Source organism: Telmatherina bonti (assembly GCF_933228915.1).
Source record: "Telmatherina bonti genome assembly, chromosome: 10".
Taxonomy (NCBI): Eukaryota; Metazoa; Chordata; class Actinopteri; order Atheriniformes; family Telmatherinidae; genus Telmatherina; species Telmatherina bonti.
Window position 1 is genome coordinate 27,238,278 of NC_136628.1, and position 20,874 is coordinate 27,259,151.

At 39.0% G+C, this 20,874-nt stretch overlaps 1 protein-coding gene across 1 annotated transcript in view; it reads right to left on the reverse strand.

Moving 5' to 3' along the window:
* Positions 1-20,874, reverse strand: part of pcdh1a (protocadherin 1a) — a gene marked incomplete at its 3' end in the record, with an annotated part of 73,213 nt that overhangs the window by 20,952 nt on the left and 31,387 nt on the right. The window lies entirely within an intron of this gene.

Genomic DNA, 20,874 nt, shown 5'->3' on the forward strand with positions numbered 1-20,874 from the left:
GCGAAAGCTAGACAATATTTTTGCAATTTAACTAAAAAGGATTCCCAAGAAGAGCTAAATAAGGCTAACAAAAAGAACAAAACAGAGCTCTGAGGAGATTGTTTGGGACAAGCGTCATTTTGCAAGTATTATAATATGCTATTAGATGTGCTTTTGCTGTTTTATACTGATGAGATCTGATCAAAGAATAAAAAAGAAAAAGTAAACGAATGATTGAAAATGCTGATGGATTCCTGAATTTGATTGCTCGAAGTGAAGCAGAGCAGCATGTAATGAATCATTAGAGATCACACCCTTTATCAAATTGAATGGCTTGTAAATACAGTTAGGAGACCATTAAATTTCCTCATCCAAAGATCAGTTTACTAATGGCTACTTACCACCGATCCACAACAGAAAGATGACTCTTTACAATGCATGTGCCGCCTCACTCCTCACCCCCACCCCCGCACACCCTCTCCTCTCGTAAAAGTCAGGAAAGCACTGATACAGCAGAACAGGCCTGTCTGTGCGATACTAGTCAGCCCTGATCAATACAACTGGCCTGGGCTTTCTACCATTCAACCACTTTTCAAGCAAACAGAAAAGAAAAGAAATGCTTTTAGAGCTTCGGTAAGAGCTATCAACACCATATTACCATCAGTGGACTTCACAATGTTTCCAGAAATCTGTTCATCTCCCCCATCATCTGAGCCCATCATATTTTTCTCACATGGCAGTAATGCAACTCCTGGACTTCCATTCACTTTTTTTTTTATATGCTTTGTTTTGTTTTGTTTTTTTCTTTTTCTTCCATCTTAGCTGCACAACCACATTGCTAAATCAATAAGTCTCACAAAGTATAAGGTAAAAAAAAAAGAAGAGAGAGAGAGAAAAAGAAAAAAAAAGCTGTGTTGGGCTTCTCAGTTATCAAAGACATTAAACTAAAACAAAAACTTTCAAACTACAAGACTTCTACACAAACAAAATTGATTTTTAGTTGGGGTTTTTTTGTGTTGTTTTGTTTTGTGGTTTTTTTTTTTTTTTGCATGTTGGGAAGACAATGAAAAGAAGTTCAGTGGCTGATTGTGTTTTATTTTCTTTCAATTAAACATTCCCTTTGATTGATTCGTCTACACATAAAATATTTTCAACTATAAACGTATCCTTTTGAGTGAGTGTAAAACTAAAGAACACACTCATGACTCACTTCCTAGTTATACATAAAAAAGTAAAGTGCAAACTAAAAATACTCCACTTTAAACTCCCGCACCACAGCATATGGAAATAAGTACCTTTAGTATGGATTCTGTAGTATTTAAGTAAACTTGCAACTGAATCAAGCAAGTACACAGAATAACATCTTCCACTGATGCTTTCTTGGAGCGATTGGTTATCTATCAGGCTCCACTATGATCTAAATGCAAAGAGGGCATTTTAGTTGTCCAAATATGGATTGTTGCTTAAACTTCTCCTCAAGGCATAACTCTAAGAGTCAGCGTGATACGATAACTAGCTAACACTGCAGAGATGGGAAATAGATTCCCCTTGTAGTCGGAGCAAAAAATCCTTTGCCAGGCCTAGGGGCTGCGGGGATGCAACAAAACAGAAGGATGGAAAGGGAGGCTAAGCAGGACCGGGGAGTTGGTCAGGCAGACATGGACAACACTTTGACTGGAGGGGACAAGCAGAAGGATTAGATTCTGGGAGACTGGAGGCGGGTGAGTGAGATTGTTTGGGGATTGTTGTAGCAGTAGGATGCCATGAGGCTGGGAATGGAAGAAGGGACATTAATTATGACATCTGAATTCATTGCTCCATTTGAATAGGGCTAAAATGACCTCATTTATTACAATGCAATCCCACAGCAGATGGAAAAATACAGCAAGGTTCTGTCTTCACAGGACGGACACGACTCATTTTAATACCATGATAAGCAGAGTCTAGTCACTGTGTACCTACAGTTCTTTATTTATGTAAGACTGCCAGATAAAAAAAATATCTATAACTCACTGCCATTGAGTAATTTCAAGCCTATTCAGTCAGAAATCGAAGCTGCCAACTAGATAACTGTTATTATTCCTTCATTTCATTGCCGCATCTACAAAACTAAAGTCAAATCAAAAGGTAAAAGTGATCCAGGGTGCATGTGGTTACTTAAAACTTCTGATTGGCAAACCAGAGCTAATCCAGTCCAATAGATCTATTTTTACACTGTCCACACAAGTTGTTCTATATTATCTTTATAACTCCAACTTTGTTCCTCTCCAAGACACCTTGACAAGAAAGTAGACCCTTTTCTTAAAAAACTGAATGAATGCAACCTGCAAGCCCCTCCCCTTTTTTCAATGATGCACCATTGCTCTACCTACAAAACCTCCATCCTATGGATGGATCCATCATGGTAACCACAGATATGGTAGAAGAGACTGTGATTAAAACTGCAGAGACATTTATCCTGGCTTTGATTGATTGTTTTCAAAGGGATTAGAGATTCTTACAGATTTCTGTTTTACTTTAGATTCGACCATTCTTGTGCTTTCCAGTACATTATTTTTCCATTTTTGTAAAGTTTTCCAAAAGTGTTCTTGTTCATTTTTGTTCATTGTTGCTGGATTCTAATTTAGCCTGGAACTTCTGGAACTTTTGATGACAATATGTCCAATTAAAGGGCTTTAAATGAGGCTTTAAAAGGCATTTAATGTCTTTTAAATTGCACACAAAAGGGAAAAAAAAAAAACTAAAATAAAAAACAAAAAAAAAACAAAAACCTTTGTATGCACCCAAGAAAGAACAAGTTGTTTGCAAAACAATCATTGATTAACCATTATGTTTTTTCATTAATATGCAGAACACAATACAGTGTAGCAAGCACACTTGTGTGGTGAAGTGAGTGGTAATTTTACCAGCTTTGTTTTCTAAAAGAGTTGTTGAATATATCAGATAAAGCATATCAGATTTCAAATAAATTGGATACAACACTATTATTTGATAATGTAGCTTGAAATGAGGACTGCTTTGGTAAATTGATAAGGAAAGAAATAGACTGAAGAAGATAATTGCAAGTGAGGACCAACGTGAGGTAAATCAAAAGCTGACTGTTTTAAATTTAGGACTAGATTTTATGTTATTGTGAGAATGGCAGCCTGAAAGACATTTTCTGCACACTGACACGTCATGAGAGGGCTGATATTCTATTTTAAAACTGTCTTTTTGTTTAATTTTTTTTACTATTATTTGCATCACTTTCCAGTGGACACAACATCACACCAAAGAGCTGTTAGCCCTGTTAGCTAGAATGGAAAAAAACAAAAAACAAAACATATATTATATCAACCACCTGAATCAGTATAAACTGTATATAGTCTGGTGTGATTCTGCACTGAAACTAGATATTGGTATGTTGCAATGAGTAAATGGATACATCTCCGGTATCCACAGTATATGTCAATTTTGATGTTTCTTCTATATTAAAACATTTAGAATGTCAAAACATTGTTGTATACTTATACAATCATTTACAAATAACAGCCAAAACACAATCTGCCTGAAAGACCAAATTTAATTTTTGACTTTTTAATGAAATCTATAAAATGACTAAACAAATATGTATTTTTCTGCAGCTTGATTTAAGTGACAAAACAGAATTATGGTGCCAAGAAGCTGTGCCTTAGCAAGAAGGCGAGGATCTTGATGACTGTGCAGCGTCTCTATTACAACTGCTGATTTTCACTACTGATCCCTGTAGGGACAGCAGGCTTTCACTACCGCTGTTCTTTCTCTATTCAGATTGCCCTGGAGTTACCGGAGACCACTTTGCCATCAGGTGCCCTGTCATCCAGCCAAACCTCACTGATTGCCAGTGTACAGGCCTGCTGGAACTTATGCAGATGGAGAAGCTCCTCCATCCTCTCGGCCACTTTTGTGCAGAGTCCCAGCAGAGGCACGGGAGAGGGATGCAGTCTCTGAGACTCTGTCTTGTTCTTCCAAATTTGCAATTGCTTTTTCACTGATCTATGAAAGAACACTTGGTGATCAAGCTGGTGACTGCATTGTGTGGTCTTTTACTACAAGGGCACTGTATTAAAGGAGCAAGCTGGGGGATTTTCCAAATCCAAAAAGAGCTGAAATACTGTGAAAAATGTAAACAAAATCAACTTATAATCATTTGTTTGCCAAATAAATTAATCTTTTTTTTTTTTCACAACAGAACACAAAAAGCATGCCCATGTGGAACAGAAGACATTTTACTATTCCATAAAAAAAAAAAAAATAAAAAAGAAAATAGCTCCACTTATATTTGATGGGAACAAGACATCTAAAGAGGAAGTATACAGTACTGCCAAAACAGTAAGGCATATCATGGGATTCATTATTATTAAATAATGATGCACATGGTTGTCCTATGGATTTTAATGACCACATCTCTTTTAACAACTAACCTGAGGTTGAAAGCTTAATAAAGCATCCCAGCTATGAATTTTCAGCCAAAGTGGTTGATACTGCATTTTTTTCTTTTTTTTTTGCTATTCTGAGTGCTTGTGAAAACATATCTGGATGATAGACAAATATTGCATCATCTTCGTTGCTTTATCTTTAATTAAATAATTCAAATAATCCTCTTTAATCAGTTTAGCAACCGATTTTCACGCATAACGACATGCCAAACTGGAGCAGAGCAGTAAAATGAATGCTACTTGCAGGAAAAACCTAAATTTACTCATACATGTTCCAGTTTTATATTAAGGAAAAGCTGTTTTTTTTTTTTTTTTTTTTTTACTTTAGAAGAGCAGCATAAACAGAATCAGGAACTTTAACATTTTATGTTAAGTAGAACTTCTTGTTGTTTTTGTGTGCAATGAGTCATGATGCACCTGACACAGTTAAATCGTTAGCAAATGTTTTCAGTTTAATTTTTCATTACACAAAGGTGTTGATCGAGCCACTCGGTGTGGCCGGTGAAACATGCTGAACCTTCGGAATTTCACAGTTCGGAGCAACGCACAACAAAAACCTGAATTTTATAACTCTGAGGAGGATAGATACAATACTCTACACTACTACTGCTACATCGCAACATCTTAGGTACAATTTGGGAAGTGAAATAACAACTCTTCCAGAAACAAACACAGAACACTTTATTCCAATAACAGTTAACTAACAAAATAGGAAGGTTTTGTAAATTTCACACACAGGTGGTTGGAGAAAAATGAAGGTTTTTAACCAGTAGCGAAGCCAAATGGCAGCGGCACAACACCTTTTACTTTTCAAACTGCAGGTAACCCATGTGGCCCTGTTTATCAATACCGAGTTGAGGTATATTGTACGTGTACTGATGCTGGGAGCCAGACTTTTCCTACTGAATCACGGTTATGTGTCTCTGATATTATGAAATGGGTTTTCTGCCCATGTTAAAGGAAGCGGCTGATGTCTCAGTGCCCCTGTGATATGAAAAATTCAATTTAAAAGGATGAGAGAAAGAATGGTGCACGGCCTATTTTCATTCCCTCACACTGCGAGATATGAGAATGATGTTCTATTGTGTGGAGGAAATGATGCCAATCGTACTGCTGAGAAATTCCTTCATAATTCAATTCAATTTCTTCTAAATCCCAATGGCAAGCTCCTCTGCCAAAGAGAAGCAGAGCGACAGAGACAAAAAGGGAGGGTTGGAGACTAAGATGGAAGAAGAGGCACTACAGATTGAGACTGAGACAATGGAGAAATGGAAACCGAATTACAGAGCACAGCCACACTTAGCAAAAAGGTAGGAGGAGGACACAGAGAGACAAAATAGAGAAGGACAGAGGAAAATTTTTGTGAAAAGATTCATTTTGATTGCGGTGGTATTTTCAGTCCAATATTCTGCAAGTACTTCTCAGCAACTTTTGAAAGGTACAAATAAAATACTGGTTAAGGCCTAACAGGGTTGGGTTACAGGAAACATCTATGTAATCTGCATGAATTAACTGCCAACGTCTTTAACAGACTATGTGCCTCGGTGTAGGACCCAGAATTTCCATTTAGTTACAGTGTTTGTGAGTACAACCTGGCTCTGGCATTTTGGCATGTATGCAGGAATCAATGAGCTGCTGCCTCTGAAGGCAGAGGAAAAATGAGCTGCACCAACAAATATGACAATGAAGAAGTGCACCTCTCAGTGTATGCAGCGAGCATGAAACCATAAAGACTGGAGCAGTTGCAAAGGAAATGCATATGGAACTGTTTTTATTTCCCATATCCCCATTATGTCCTCCATTCTCATCCCATCTACCGTTCTTTCTCTTTCTACACACACACACACACACACACACACACACACACACACACACCCCCACACACACACAGTTGTTTTTGTAGGTGCAATAGCTCCGAGGCAAGCAGCGTGGAATTGGAGTCTTCAAAGACTCTTGGATTATCAAAGAGACACAGCTACCAGAAAACTAGGGGACACGCTGGAGAGGGGGGAGGGAAGAACATAAGCATGAGGTGGGGAGGGGGGCGGGGGGAGTGCAGTGGAGTCAGCATGGGTTTTGGGTGGAGGATGAAGTGATCAGACAGGGGAGGGGCGGGGGTAAGGGGTAGATAAAGACTAGAAGTCCCTTTGTTCACATACTGTAAATGGAGAGAAAAAAGGCTGGAGTGAACGCATTAAAAAACAATCACAGACCTTAATGGTCTTGATAGGCAAGACTGGATTTGCATTCTTCACTGTCGGTACAGCTGCCTATTCAGTATTTTTCTTTTTACCCCTACATGGGGAATTTCATTATAATGGGAGCACTGGCCTTGAAATACCATAATGTTGTCACAGTAAAGCCGAGCATTACTGCAGCAGGACCTACCAAGTGTGAACATAGCTGCCACATCTAATGACAAATATGACTGTTCATGCAATTCCATAAGACAGGATGTGGGAGTGTTGGGGTGAATGCATCACCCTTTGACAAAAAGCTTGCAGTCAGCCTCTTTGTCCCACAATGAGTTATGAAGGTCCTCCTTTTTTTTTCATTACAAGAACACTTTTCACCATTGAGTACATTTCAAGTCGGTATATTAAACTGATTCTGGTTTGTTCACTGCGGTCAGCTGCAGGGAATTCTCCAGCAATGATCCTGTCCCAGTGCTACAGCTACCACACATAACCCTCCAACCTTTGCTGGTTTGAACCAAATTTTAATCCGCTTGCTTCTTATGAGGGCATAAAATGCTTTGAATACACAATTTCAAAAGCAAATCACGGTCTTAAAAGTGATCTCCATCTCTGCACAACTCATGCTGGCAAACTTTAATCTTGGGCAAACAAAAGTTCCCCCTGCCTGCAACCATTTGGTAATTTTGGGATGTGCCAGGACTTCAGTGGTGGTTTAGTCATTTGTTCTGACAAAGAAAGGTGTGCAAAGGAGATTTGTGTCTACGGGAAACACATTTTTATTAACTCCACACATACATGTGGGGATGTGCGGAGATGTTGTACAGGTTGATTTTAGTTTTTTGTGTGCTTTGTGTCCTTTTCCATCACTGTGAAAAACTGTCATGGGTTTACACAAAAGGGAGTTATGTCCCAAAGGACCTGCTTTCAGTTGTCTCAAATGTGTCTTTGTTAGTTCAAGCTCCTGTTTCTTTACTTTATATATATATATATATATATATATATATATATATATATATATATATATATATATATATATATATATATATATATATATATATATAATGTGTGTGTGTGTGTGTCATAATAGTTATAGTTATAATAGTTATAATCATTGAATATATATATATATATATATATAATATACATATATATACATACACTACTCACAAAAAGTTAGGTATATTCAGCTTTTGGGTGAAATTTCACAACAAGCCTAAAATGCATTCAAACCTGTACAGGTGAACTCAATGTGATCTTCTCTAAGCTTTTAAATGCACATGTCCAACTGTTAAATGTTTCAATAAATTTTGCACAAGTTGCTGTTCTCTAACAAGGAGCTTAACGGCAAAAATCACGGCAGGTGTGTGATCCTTGAATTGACCAATAAATGTCCTGGTTCAATTAGAGCTGGTGTTTAAACAGTTGTCCTCATCGTGCTGTTCACATTTTGACATCATGAGACCAAGACGACACCTAACAATGGAACAACACTCCCTTGCCATTGCGATGCTTCAAACAGGACGTTCTCAGACAGAAGTGGCCACTGAGCTTGGAGTGTCACAGAGTGTCATCAGCAGGTTGCAACAGAGATATGGAGAGACTGGAAGAGTCACAGAAAGGCCTAGAAGTGGACGTCCTTTGGCCACATCCCGTGCTGATGACCGCTACATTGTGAACACTGCCCTGAGAAACCAGATGATGAATGCCACTCAACTCCAGGCACGTTTAAGAGAGGTGAGAGGCACCCAAGTGTCACGTCAGACCATTCCAAACCGTTTCCATCAGCGTGGTCTGCGTGCTAGACGACCTGCACGGGTACCTGACCACACCACCAGGCACAGGCCTCATCGTCTTGCATGGGCCAGGGAGCATTTACGCTGGACGAGGAACCAGTGGGCCTCAGTGCTGTTCTCTGATGAAAGTCGATTCACACTGAGCAGAAATGATGGCCGGCAACGATGTTGGAGACGTCAGGGAGAGCGCTATGCATCAGCCACTGTTGTCACCAGGCGAGCTTTTGGTGGTGGTGGTGTTACAGTGTGGGCAGGGGTGTCCACTTGGTACAGAACTGCCCTACACTTTGTGAATGGTACAGTGACAAGCCCATACTACCTGAATAACATCATTAATCCAGTGATTGTGCCCCTACATGAACAGTACAGGCCTAATTTCATCTTCATGGACGACAATGCTCCTGCTCATCGAGGCCGCATCATCAGGGAACGGCTGTTGGAGACTGGTGTACCTCAAATGGAATGGCCTGCACTCTCTCCAGACCTGAATCCCATTGAAAACCTGTGGGATCAGCTGAGCCGTCGTGTAGAGGCTCGAAACCCTGCACCCCAGAACCTCAATGACCTGAGGGCTGCCCTTCAAGAAGAGTGGGATGCCATGCCTCAGCAGGCAATAAGTTGCCTTGTGAACAGCATGAGACGTCGTTGTCAAGCTGTAATTGATGCTCAAGGGCACATGACGAGATATTGAGACGTTCAAATTTTTTGTTGTGGTGTAACTACCATTGTTGTTACCTTTTGTGTTGAATGAATTTTTTGAGATGAGGAAATCAGTAGTGCATCCTTCTACTTAAATGTCTTACTTTTATGATATTATATCACTGTAGCATGAACATATTGCATTTTCCATAAATTTCACCTGAAAGCCAAATATCCCTAACTTTTTGTGAGTAGTGTATATTGAAAAGCTCAAAACACACATTGAACACATTGTTCACAATCAGCCATTTGCAAGAAATTGACTGACAATAACAGCTATGACGACAATAACAAGCCTTAAGCAGAAATGTTAAAAACAGAAGAAAAAAAAAGGTGCAGAAGAAAAAAAGAAAGTGTTATCTATTTATTAAAACATTAAAATGTGTTCTATGAGAAGCATTGTACAAAAATAGTAAAACTATAAATGTGCACATACTGGGATATAACGAAACAAAACTATTTCTATCACTCTAAGTATAGCAGCTACTTGGCAGTATGTGTTTTAACTGTGCTTTTAATCTTTCTCATGTAATCAAATACTCCTTTTGTTTGTGCTCATGGCATATACAATCAGTAACCACCCATTATCAGAGCTTCCGTGGGTGGTAGTAATGGATGGATAACATGCACATAAAGTCAGAGCTGTGTTATAATGTACATAATGTCATAATAACATAACAGGGTGGGACTGGGGAACAAAAATGTAATATTCTCTTGAGTCAGAAGGCATTTGGAAGCAAGGGATAAGCTATGGGGAAGCCAGAGAAAGGATCACTGGTAAAACTTAATTAGGGAAGGGCAAAGGATTAAAGTTTTGATTGGTTTTAGGGTTTAAAAGGTGATGTCTTTGTACTGACACTCGTTGTCCTAAACAGCAGAGACTACATATGCTAATCTTAATCAGCTAATAGGGCAAAAGTCAATTTTAGAGTTATGAGTTTGCGAACAAAGTGCTATTAGACACTTTAGAAATGAATGCATGCCTCTAAACACAAGTAGCACTAAGAGGATAGGCTGAGCGGAATAACACAGTGGAGACAAAAGAAAGGCACAAAGCAACATAAAGACAGAAAAAAAAAAACAGCTACTCCCTTTCATATGTGAACTATTGACAAAACAGCTTTAAATAAATCTTTAAATGTGTCTGTACTGAAGAAAATGCTGCAAAATACATAATTCTTGCACTATTTGAGACTTCCATTAATGACATAGTATAAAACTGTTGTTGACTCACTGATTTAAAGATTGACACTGGTTTCGAGGCTAAAGAACATTTGCAGCCTAATAATATCCAAACACCACAGTCGCCATTGCATTTAAAAGAAAATGGCTCTGAGTTAGAGTGGCCAAAGTGTACTTTGGAAACAGGCCAACGGTAAATGAGATGCAGAGAAGGCTCGAAGAAGCTGACAAATGTCTAAAAACTTCCACTATTTCGTGAGGAAAGGTTCATCTTTGTTCTTACTAGGGTGAAAACTAGAAGGTGGTGTAAAATGGTTAAAGGGCTTTTACTTTGAATGCAGGCTGTGTCTGCAGATGCGCTTATTCAAACAATGTTTTATTAACTAAACATGTCATTTCCCGGCAACTAATCAAGTTGCTTTATCTTTTACAGCTTACATGCAAATCTTTTGGCTTAAAAAAGAAAAACTAAACTGTGAATTGAATGAAAATTTGTGCATATTTTGGTATAATATCTCAATTTTTCTGTTGAAATATCCCTACCTCCCTTAACATATGTGCAGATACTGCCAATAAAGATAGAGGCATGTCTCTTTTTTTATATATTCATCCTTACTTATTTAAGACTCTTTTCGTAAACAATTTTCAAAAAGCTGTTAATTTTTTCAAATTATTTTAATCATCAATCAAAATGTATATATGCAGAAGCAAATTCATATGCTTCTTTGCTTGTTTTCCTTTTATGTACAATATGGTATATTCTATGCTAGCATGGTGTCAGCCTGCATAACTTAAAAATGATTGCAGCAGAAATCACGCTTGAGTCATTGTCTCCCACCTTCATGAGTGCAGGTTCACATCAGCGCACATGAAAAACACAGAGACGTTGATTTTAATGCTCCCAGAAACTTAGTTTCAGCTTAAAACCCAACATCTGACCTCAGCAGGATATTTTGGGAGGCATATATTTGCACTGTGCGACTCTACACCTCTGAAACAAGAACATCACTTGCCTCTTTTGTGAAGCTTGACTGGAGAATCACAGAGTGCTCCGGTGCTGAAGAGTTCACTGCTTTTCATGAGAGGGAGAGTAACTGCTTTCAGCATTGAATATGATCTGCAATTTATCCTAATTAGGCCCCTGATAGTTTACTGCAGGTTAAAACATGTTTGCACCACTGCTGGTTATTGAACGTTACAAACATGCACCAGCACCTGGATTTGAAGTGTGCATGTTTCTAATTTTCAATCCCAAAGGCAAAGGGGAAGCAAATTTGACATAACTGTCAGAACTTTGGCCCCAAAGTTTTGTCAGATCACATCTGGTCATACTGGTAATGATGCTGAGCAGACGCTTTGGCAGCTTTGCAAATTGCACTGGCTGTGTATGTTTGGCCTGTGGGTTCAGAGCCCTCTAAAGTCGACTAAAGCTATGTTTCGTTTCTGAAGAACTGTTCCAAGGTCAAGTTCTAAATTTAAGATCAAGAAATGAGGTGCTAAATGAAACAGAATTAAAAGCAAGCACAATTTAGAGGCACTATTTCAACAGAGATGTGGAAAGGACTAAAGTCAGTGGAGCCATTTACCAGCATACTAATTGTTAGGAGAAACAGGTCACAGCAAGCAGCTCATTTGGAGTGTCGGCATGTATCCCGCTGAAATAAATATCTCTTCCTTTTAGTCCAAGAAGTCTGAACTTTCTTTTTTTCTTCTTCTGTTTCTTCCTTCTCTGACGTGGATTATGACTGATTCTTGCACTTTACAATCTGCTTTCTGTTTGTCTAACCTTGCAAGGAGTTGCTTCAAAGCTCTGAGAAACTAATCAATATTTACTGGTTTTAAGCCCAGAGCAAAAGTTGCAGAGTCACCACACCTTAATAGCTGTTTGTGGGCCACTATTAACTTTGCCAGTGTTTCCATGTCAGCAGGGCCTGGTGCGCTCAATTTCACATGGTTTAGATCAGGAACCGAGTTGATCCAAGCTTAAGAACACACTCGAGCTAAACTAAATTATAAATGACGTGTTTTGCTTTCCATTTCCGATTTCTCCATTTCATAAAAACGAGCTATATTTGAAAATGCGCGTCTTTCAAAGTGTCACTCTGAAAGACGCATCAGGAGTTGTTAATGCCAGAGGGGAGAGACCGAGAAGAAGATTGGCTGATTCGGAAGTGCAAAATCAAACATGAGAGAAATTAATCCTCAATATCCACTCCCTGCTGGGCACCTTATTGCCTCCCAGACTTCCCATCTCCAGAGTTTATATCTCTATTGCTGCAGCATCTGACTGAAAAGCATGCATATACTTCTGTTTGTCTGACGCGGAGCATAATTGGATTGGGGACAGGGATGAAAAAAGCTTTCAACCGTACTTAAAACTTCCTCTAATATGTGCACAAGAGTGTGCAATTTGGTATTTAGGCATGTGCGCGCGTGTGCATGGTACATGTATACTCTGCTATTAATAGCGACTCTCATGGTCTCGCTTGTCTCGATTTGTTACCTCACATCGGAGATGTCCCGATTGGCAAGACATTTAAAGAGCTGGATGATTTCGGGAGAGTGTGTGCATCTCATCCGTGCACTCCTAGTAATCTGTTCTATGCAACTGGATGACGACTGCTCATGAGCCGCCATCTTATCAAGGAACTGAAGAACAAAAAAAAAAAAAAAATCATGCTTAATTAGATTCATAGTGACCTTTTTCCCATCTCTGGCTACAAGCGCCCAGTCACTGCCAAAGCAAAATGTGTTCTCAACATTGATCTTTCTGCAGACCAGGGGATTGAGAAGACCGCAGCGCAGCGAAACAAGGCAGAAAAACAACATATCAAAAACCATCAGATGAAGAGATCACGCTGTTCGAGGGAGCTCTTCTGCGTGCTGAGGCCTTCAGGAGTCGGAACATCTTTTTGCAAGAGGAGCTCCGTAATCCACCTGCTGAATCGCAATCATAGCGCAAACAAACTCACACACAAGCATGCAGTCTCGCCCTTTCACTGCTCATTTTGCCAGACATGCACATGTACTCCTGCCGCATTTCTGGCTCTTAAATCCCACCTCCTATCCCCCTCTGCCCTTGCATCCTACATTCTGCTCCCCTGCTCACCCCTCTCTTTAACAACAGGCTGCCAGTGAGCAATAATCTTCCCGGAGAGATCAAATAGAGGATGACTTACAGCTTCAACTCAGTAAAAACACAACAACAACAAAAAAAAAACAAAAAAAAAAAACGCATGAGTTTCTCCAAAATTTCCAACCAGCATCCATCCACATATTAAAGGCATAGATTGCAGAGGCGCGGTGAAGGTTGTACAGATAGGAAGTCTAGCATATGAGTGAAAAATAAGGTACTTTCATTTTAAAATCCAAAGGCATATTTGCATTTCAGGCACTCTGCAGCATTGGTAATACTGTGGGGCAATACTTAAGAAATAGCAGATACAGATACGGCATGATATTGATGACAGATTTGATTAATTTACTGATGAAATTTTGGTTGAAAGCTTCACAATGGAGTTTGGACAGGGCCACAAGCAAGAGATCTTGTATGAATACTCTATTGCCATATCCTTTCAGAGCTCATTTGAGTCATATCTGACATATTTATGGCTCATCATGTCATATCGTGGCCATCAAAGAACAAGCACCACGAACCATTTAAATACTCTGGGCCATGCTGTCATCTCCTGTTAGTAACATATTTCTGATATATGCATAAGAAGAGGCACTCAACTCGATTCTTTCACTGTGCTGCAGAGATACTGGAGCCCAAAGTTGCTGAATTTCCTGGCAGGAACCATGTCTTTAAGGGCGTCTATTTACTCGAATGAATAATTGACTGCTTTGCTGTATATTGAATGGCAGGAGGTATAGTGGAAGCAGAGAGAAACGCTCCAAACAGATGCTTTATCAGGCTACAGAACGGTACAGTGTCTTTTTAAAAGAAGTACAAGTTAACAGTTGCACCCGAGAAATCTATAATGATCCTTTGTGTGCTTCTTAACAGAGTTGCCTGGCAACAGAACTAGAGCTCTGCAGTGAATTAAAGTGTCAAACAAAATACATTTGTAATCCAAAGGAAACATGGATTAAATTTTTAGACAGTAGGTGTGCCTCTTGGACAAGATTTCAATAGCTAAGGTGGGTGAAGTGAATTGGGAAAAAAAGGCAAATAATTTGTCTGTGCCTTTTAATAACTTCCTAAACCCTGACATACCTAAATATGGATTCCTGAATGAGCACAACATAAGCACAACTAATTAACGGTCTGGTTTTAAAATGCTCTGCCTTAATAGATGCCGTTATTCATGTGCCTTCAGCTTGAATCTATGGACTGTCACGGGCCTGGACGTAAAGCTGATAAATCATGATGGCACAGCGATTAGAGCCATACCTTTTCCTATGGGGTTGATTAACTCATACACAAGCGGGGGTTTGAATAGCGCATTTCCCAGGCACATTTGGCAACTAAAAGCTGCATGATATATAAATAAAAAAACTGGTTCATAGAAAACAATACTTCTAATATCCTTTGTGCATGAACAAGATGAAAAAATCTGCAAAACACTCTGTCAGGCCCCTTATCCCCTCCTCTGTCTCCAATGCCACACACATACACAAATAAGCAGACTGCTTATTTTCTGCTAAACAATGTTAAGCATTTACACAAAGGGACCCAAATGAGCCACTGATTGAAGATAGAATCAGTGCCCGAGCAACCCATCACAGAGCCTCTCAATCCCACATATGCATGATTAATACATCAAACAACATTAATTCTCCTTCCTCTTCCACTTGTCGATGGGCACACACGCGCTTGTACACGCCCACACACACACACATACATCATACAGGCTACACACACGCAAGCACCCCACTCTCTACGCACACACACACACAGGCACAATGTACCCAAATCTTTACAGGACCGCGCATGAACACGCAGACACTGCCCCCTCCATCATGGTTAATACATCAAACAGCATTAGCTTCCTGTATTCCTGAAGCTTAGACAGACACGGTTCTGACAGCCCATGATTCCTCACTGGCTGCTTCCCCCTCCAGCTTCCCCCACGTTCTTTATTCCCTATGAAGTCTGTTTGGGTGGTTACAGAACATGCTGCCAAAATAGATTCACTTACATATTACCTTTGCTTTTTTGTAAGCTTGTATAATGTCATGTTGGAAAGCCATCTTTACAATGAGATGACACTGTTGGAGAGTGTTAAGAAGCTCGGGAGGTGTGACAATAATCACAGAGAGCCCCCCTGATCAGCAAACTGTTTATTTTATACGATTTCTGACATCAGTGGGTATTTATATCTACAGATATCCAAGAGTTGCTTTTACACCTGCATCAGTCCATGGAAAAAAAAAAAAAAAAAAAAAATGTAGCCCCAGATCATCCTCACAACAACAAGGCCATCAAATAGATTCAAATCTAAGCTTTACAATTCAAGTAGGTTTTATTCAATTTTTTTTTTTTTTTTTGGCTGGTCATACGCTAACATCAATGAAGCCTCGCTAAATGAAGAGAGCAGGTGGCTTACAGGATCACGCTCCAATAAAATGGACATTCATTTGTATATATTTAGCATAAAGTGCTGTGTAATTACCATGAGAGGCCCGCATCTTTACAGTGCAACCCTGCATACAATCTCCATTTGATTTTACTGTGGGTTCAGCGGGATATTGATTTGAACTTGATTTTAGAGATATGGGCATAAATTAGTAAACGGGGCTCTTTGCATATCCTGTGCAAAACGTCAACCACAAAGGAAGCATTAGGAATAGTCTGTCTTCCTAAATGCTATTGACAAAGCATCAGCTTCTGCGATGCTTTTGCCATGAGATGAATAAATATGCAGTTCCCTCTTGTCTCCATCTGTTTTAAAAACTCAACGGGACTCTTAGAATTTCTTTTTTTTTTTTTTTTAAAAAGAGCCTTTACATTTAAATCCAAATCCTTTCTTTATTCTAATACTAACTCTGTCATGCTGTTATCTTTAATATGTTATCTAATCTTTTTTTTTTCTCTTTTTTTAAGACTGAACAAATGATTTATGAATGATCTTCTTGGGCTACAAAGACAGATTCAGCACTGAGATTTTTCCACAATGCTTTCATTGGCTTAAAGTAGTAACATTAAGGCACTTAGCAGATTGCTTCATGAATTTGAACGATATCCAATGTGCATGGCCCCTCAATAAATGCAGAAACAAAATGAAAAGAGGTTGTGTGTGTGTGTGTGTGTGTGTGTGTGTTATGGATAGCCCACTGAGCGGCTGATAGTGTAGCTTAAGTGCAGGGAGACTCACATGTGATCCGCTATACTGCAAATCCTCAAAAAGAGGATAAAGAGGCTTTAAAATCACATTTACAGCACTGGGGCAGCATCCTGCTGATAAATACAGATCATGGTGTTTGACCCTGTCCATCAGCATACCGAAGGAATCGAGGCTTCTACACTGTAGAGTCACAAACTAACCTCTCTTACAAACAGATACACTGCTACACTTCAATACTTCGAAATAATAAACACTGGTTCGTGAGATCTAAAGAGCCACTGGGTGCAAGTCAACAAGGAGCCCTGAATTTTCCAGACTTTGGCTTAGCTCTTTGACGTTTTTGATGTATCAATGTGTGAGCATGTTTTTAATTTCATATGTCATGCATGAAAGACAGGCTTGGTAAAATATGTTATTGTGCCACACTGATCAATAAGCTTAGTAGAAGTCAGCATGCCACAGGCGCTCCCCTAACAGCCTTAAATGTCAATACAGATCACCATCTGCTAGCTATTTTCACTAGTACCTGAAGAGAACTCCATAAGATGACAGTTCCAGCAATAATAATTGACCAAAAACCAGAGGAGTACAAATTCATGCCCTTGCAACCACTGGACACCTAACAACACCCAGTATGTTCCCAAGACATGCAGGATGCTGAGGTAATATTATCTTTGTTGTGATGCTTTATCAAAGCAGGTGTTTTTAGTTGTCTGTGAAGAGAAACATAACATGCTTTCAGTCAATAACTGATAAGTGAGATAAATATTTAGTGACTCAATTCCTGCAAAGTGGTTTTCGTGGGATGCATTGTGTTTTGTTTTTTTTTGTTTTTTTTTTCAATTCCCAGTTTTGCTTTGTTGGAAATAACCATTCAAAGTTCAAACAGATATGATAAATTGATATAAATCTAACTTTTGGAGTGTTATGGCTTCAAAGTGACATGAATATAGAATATTTTATTGTCCCCTGAATACACAAGGAGCTAATCTGTGAACTAATTGTCTGTACCCCCTTGCTGAGAACATTAATTTATCTGATTTCAGCAAAACAGCAGGAGGTTAAGTATATTATGACTCTCAGCAAGTTGTAACATAAGACACATGCTGGATGTTGCGCTTTTATAGTATATGCAGGGACACAGCTCCTTAATGTTGATATTATAAGAGCTTGTCATCTGGGAATTAAATAATTAAAGTGGATGGGAAAACATCATACATGAGCTGACATATTATGTTTATGTATTTCTGGATTTGACAGAATCACAGGAAAAAAAAAAAATCACTAACCAGAGTGTCATCACAGTAAAGTAGCATTTACATGCTCTGGTTTGCAACTTCACCTTAGGTGGGTTTTAAAAAGTAATGTATATGCAGTGCAATTAAAAAATGCATATTTGATTTTGCAAAACAGTAAAAAGAAAAGAAAGCACAAGTTAAAAATGTAAGAGTTTAAAAAACTGAAAGGCTCCATTAAAATCTGCCTTTGCGGTCCCTTTTATGATACATTGTTTTATTTATGCTTAGTTTCTATTACTTTTTTTTTTAATTTTTTTTTTTTTTAAGAAAGCTGAGTTACAAATACAAATAGTAATCGTGTACATGGAAAGAATTCCCTGAGCATCTGAGCAGAGAATCCGGAGCAGTTTCACCATGCAAAACAAACAGTTAATATAGAAATCTATACATGCAGTGCAGTAAGTTTACAATTGCAGGATCAGTGAAACTTGTCATGTTTAATGTCCTGGAAACATATGAGTAATGAGGTTTTATGGGCTTACCAGTGAGAGGCTTTTTTTTTTCCTTTTTCCTTTTTTTTCTTTGTTAAATTTCCCTGACTAAACCAGCTTTTTGACATAAGTTTAACAATACTTAACAAAATGCTGAAAAGAACAGCACTTGTACCTTGCAACAACTGCTGCAGTGCAACATAACATGGCATTTTTGCTAATTACACAAAGCTCCAGCTACACTGACAAACTCTTCTTGTAGCAAATCCGAACTAATTTACTGTCATCAAAATTCAAATACCATGGATCATCATAACCATATTATTTGACTGAGATAATGAACAACCACTCTAGGAACTCAGCTGTGTTTTCTTCCTTTCAGACATTAGAGGCATATTGAGGGGGAAAAAAATAGCTCTATTTCCCCGGTGGCATTTTAGTGACATTTTGATGTGAAGCATCTCTGGTGAGCTGGGCAGAAAGAAATGTACTATATATGTTAAAAAGAAGAAAAAAAAAAAACGGAAAGGTTATCCGCCTGATGACCACCAGTTATGTCATCGATCTAAGACTGACCGCTGAACATGAAATTGGCATACGCAGCCTTAATCAGTACAACAAAAAGAAGGGTGTGTTCATAATCAAATCTTCTCTTATGTCCTGATAACTGCAGCATGTTTCCACTCAGTGATGGTGGCTAATGCTGCTCTTAGGCTTCTGGAAGCAGTGTTGGAGGTAGGTTGGGGGGGGGGTGTTACGTTTTGGAGTAAAAGCAGCCGCGTTTTCAAAAAAGGTTGGAAGCAGTTTGCCATGCTATTCCCCTCTTCGAAAGTGAATGAGAGCAGACTGGGATGACTCATTGGCACTACTGTAGTGGGCTCCTGCTTTATTTATGGGAGCTGGTGGTTTTCTCCTGTGCGTCTCCTAGGCCCAGTGATTCATGAATGGACCAGACAGCCTGAGCCTGCAATTGTGGAGGTGCACTGGGAGCAGTGGATATTGAGGATTAATTTCTTTCGTGTCAGACTGTTATTCCCAGCCACCATCAAATCCATCTCTCTCTTGCGCTCCATCTACGGCCACTTTCTCATTTCTTTAATAGTGTCAAGCACAATTATTTGTCAACTTCCAGATAAATGGTCTAAATATTACCACGGAGCATCCCTCTGATATACTGTTGTCTATATTATGTTGTTGGTAGGAGTAATGATTCTGACACCATTAGTCAAAATCTAGCGTGCTTTTTTTTTTTTTTTTTTTTTTTTGAGGCACAAATACTGAAGGGTTTCATTACGTGCACTGGGAACCAAGTCAGATTGAACAGTTGGCCTATTATTCTCCAGGTTGATCCAAACGACGGTTCAAAGATTGAATGAAACAGTGTATCTGGCAGTACGAATGCTTGCATGCTGTTGTGCTATAACAAGATCATTTTCTTGGCCCCTGACTGCATCATTGTGTTTTCCTCATGATCAAATAGGGAATGCCCCTTTTATTTAACTGACCTAAATGCTGCACACCATGCAATATTCCATCACAGCCAGAACTGCTCAAACATTTGAAATATGCCCTCTGTCTTCAGTTTCACTGACACATTAGGTTTCCAGACCAATCTTGGAAATAGATGAATATGTCCTGGTTTCAGTACGTGTCCCCAGATATTCAGTTTTTTGGCAGATTGTTAAATATTCCTTTCTAAGTAATGTTCTTCTGCATCCTGACCCACAAAAATCAAACCATAAAACAAACAGCTATAACCCCATGTGGGGTTATTTCTGCAGCTGCTGATGGTTGCTAAGCTCCTGGCATTGCCAGTCAATCACAACAGGAATGGTTTGAACAGTCGTCCCAACATTGATTCTGAAGCAAATCCTGCTGTCTGACAGCTGACGTTGCTGACATTCTGCATTTCACCTCAACAAAGACAAATTGTTTAACAAAGCTAGAATCTCATTTGCACATATTTAGCAAACAAATAACATTCAAAAGGAAAAAAAAAAAAAAAAAGAGGAAGTGGATTATTGTCTGCTTGAAAGCGCTGCTTGTAATGCATGCTTAGCTGTTCATTAGTTGTGATCTATACTGCAGTAAAATTTGATTTTCTTTTGATCTGCGCGTTAAAACGTTCTCAGTGCAGGTGCCCATGGTCAAACTGAACTCAACCAATGACATCTACCGGAACAAAAGGATTCTATTGTATCAAAATTGCATTTGCATTAATTATTAAGAAGAGCAAGCACAGCAGACTTTAAAAGACTGATGAGACCATTTTCCACTGGCCCACTTTGGGTTGTTATTAGATAGCTTTCTAGCTGATCAATGTGTTAATTTGATTTATAAAGAACACGATGTATTGAACTTAGCAATTACTAAAAGCTGTACAAAATGACAGCAGAGAAGCTCCATGCACACCCACAAAAAACCCATTTTCTGACTCAGTGTGGCTTTGATCTATGAGAAAACACATGCAGATCTGCACTTTCCATCCTAATCCCATTTTGTGGTATAATTGGTTCCTGCATATTTGTATCATAGGGGGGGGGGGGT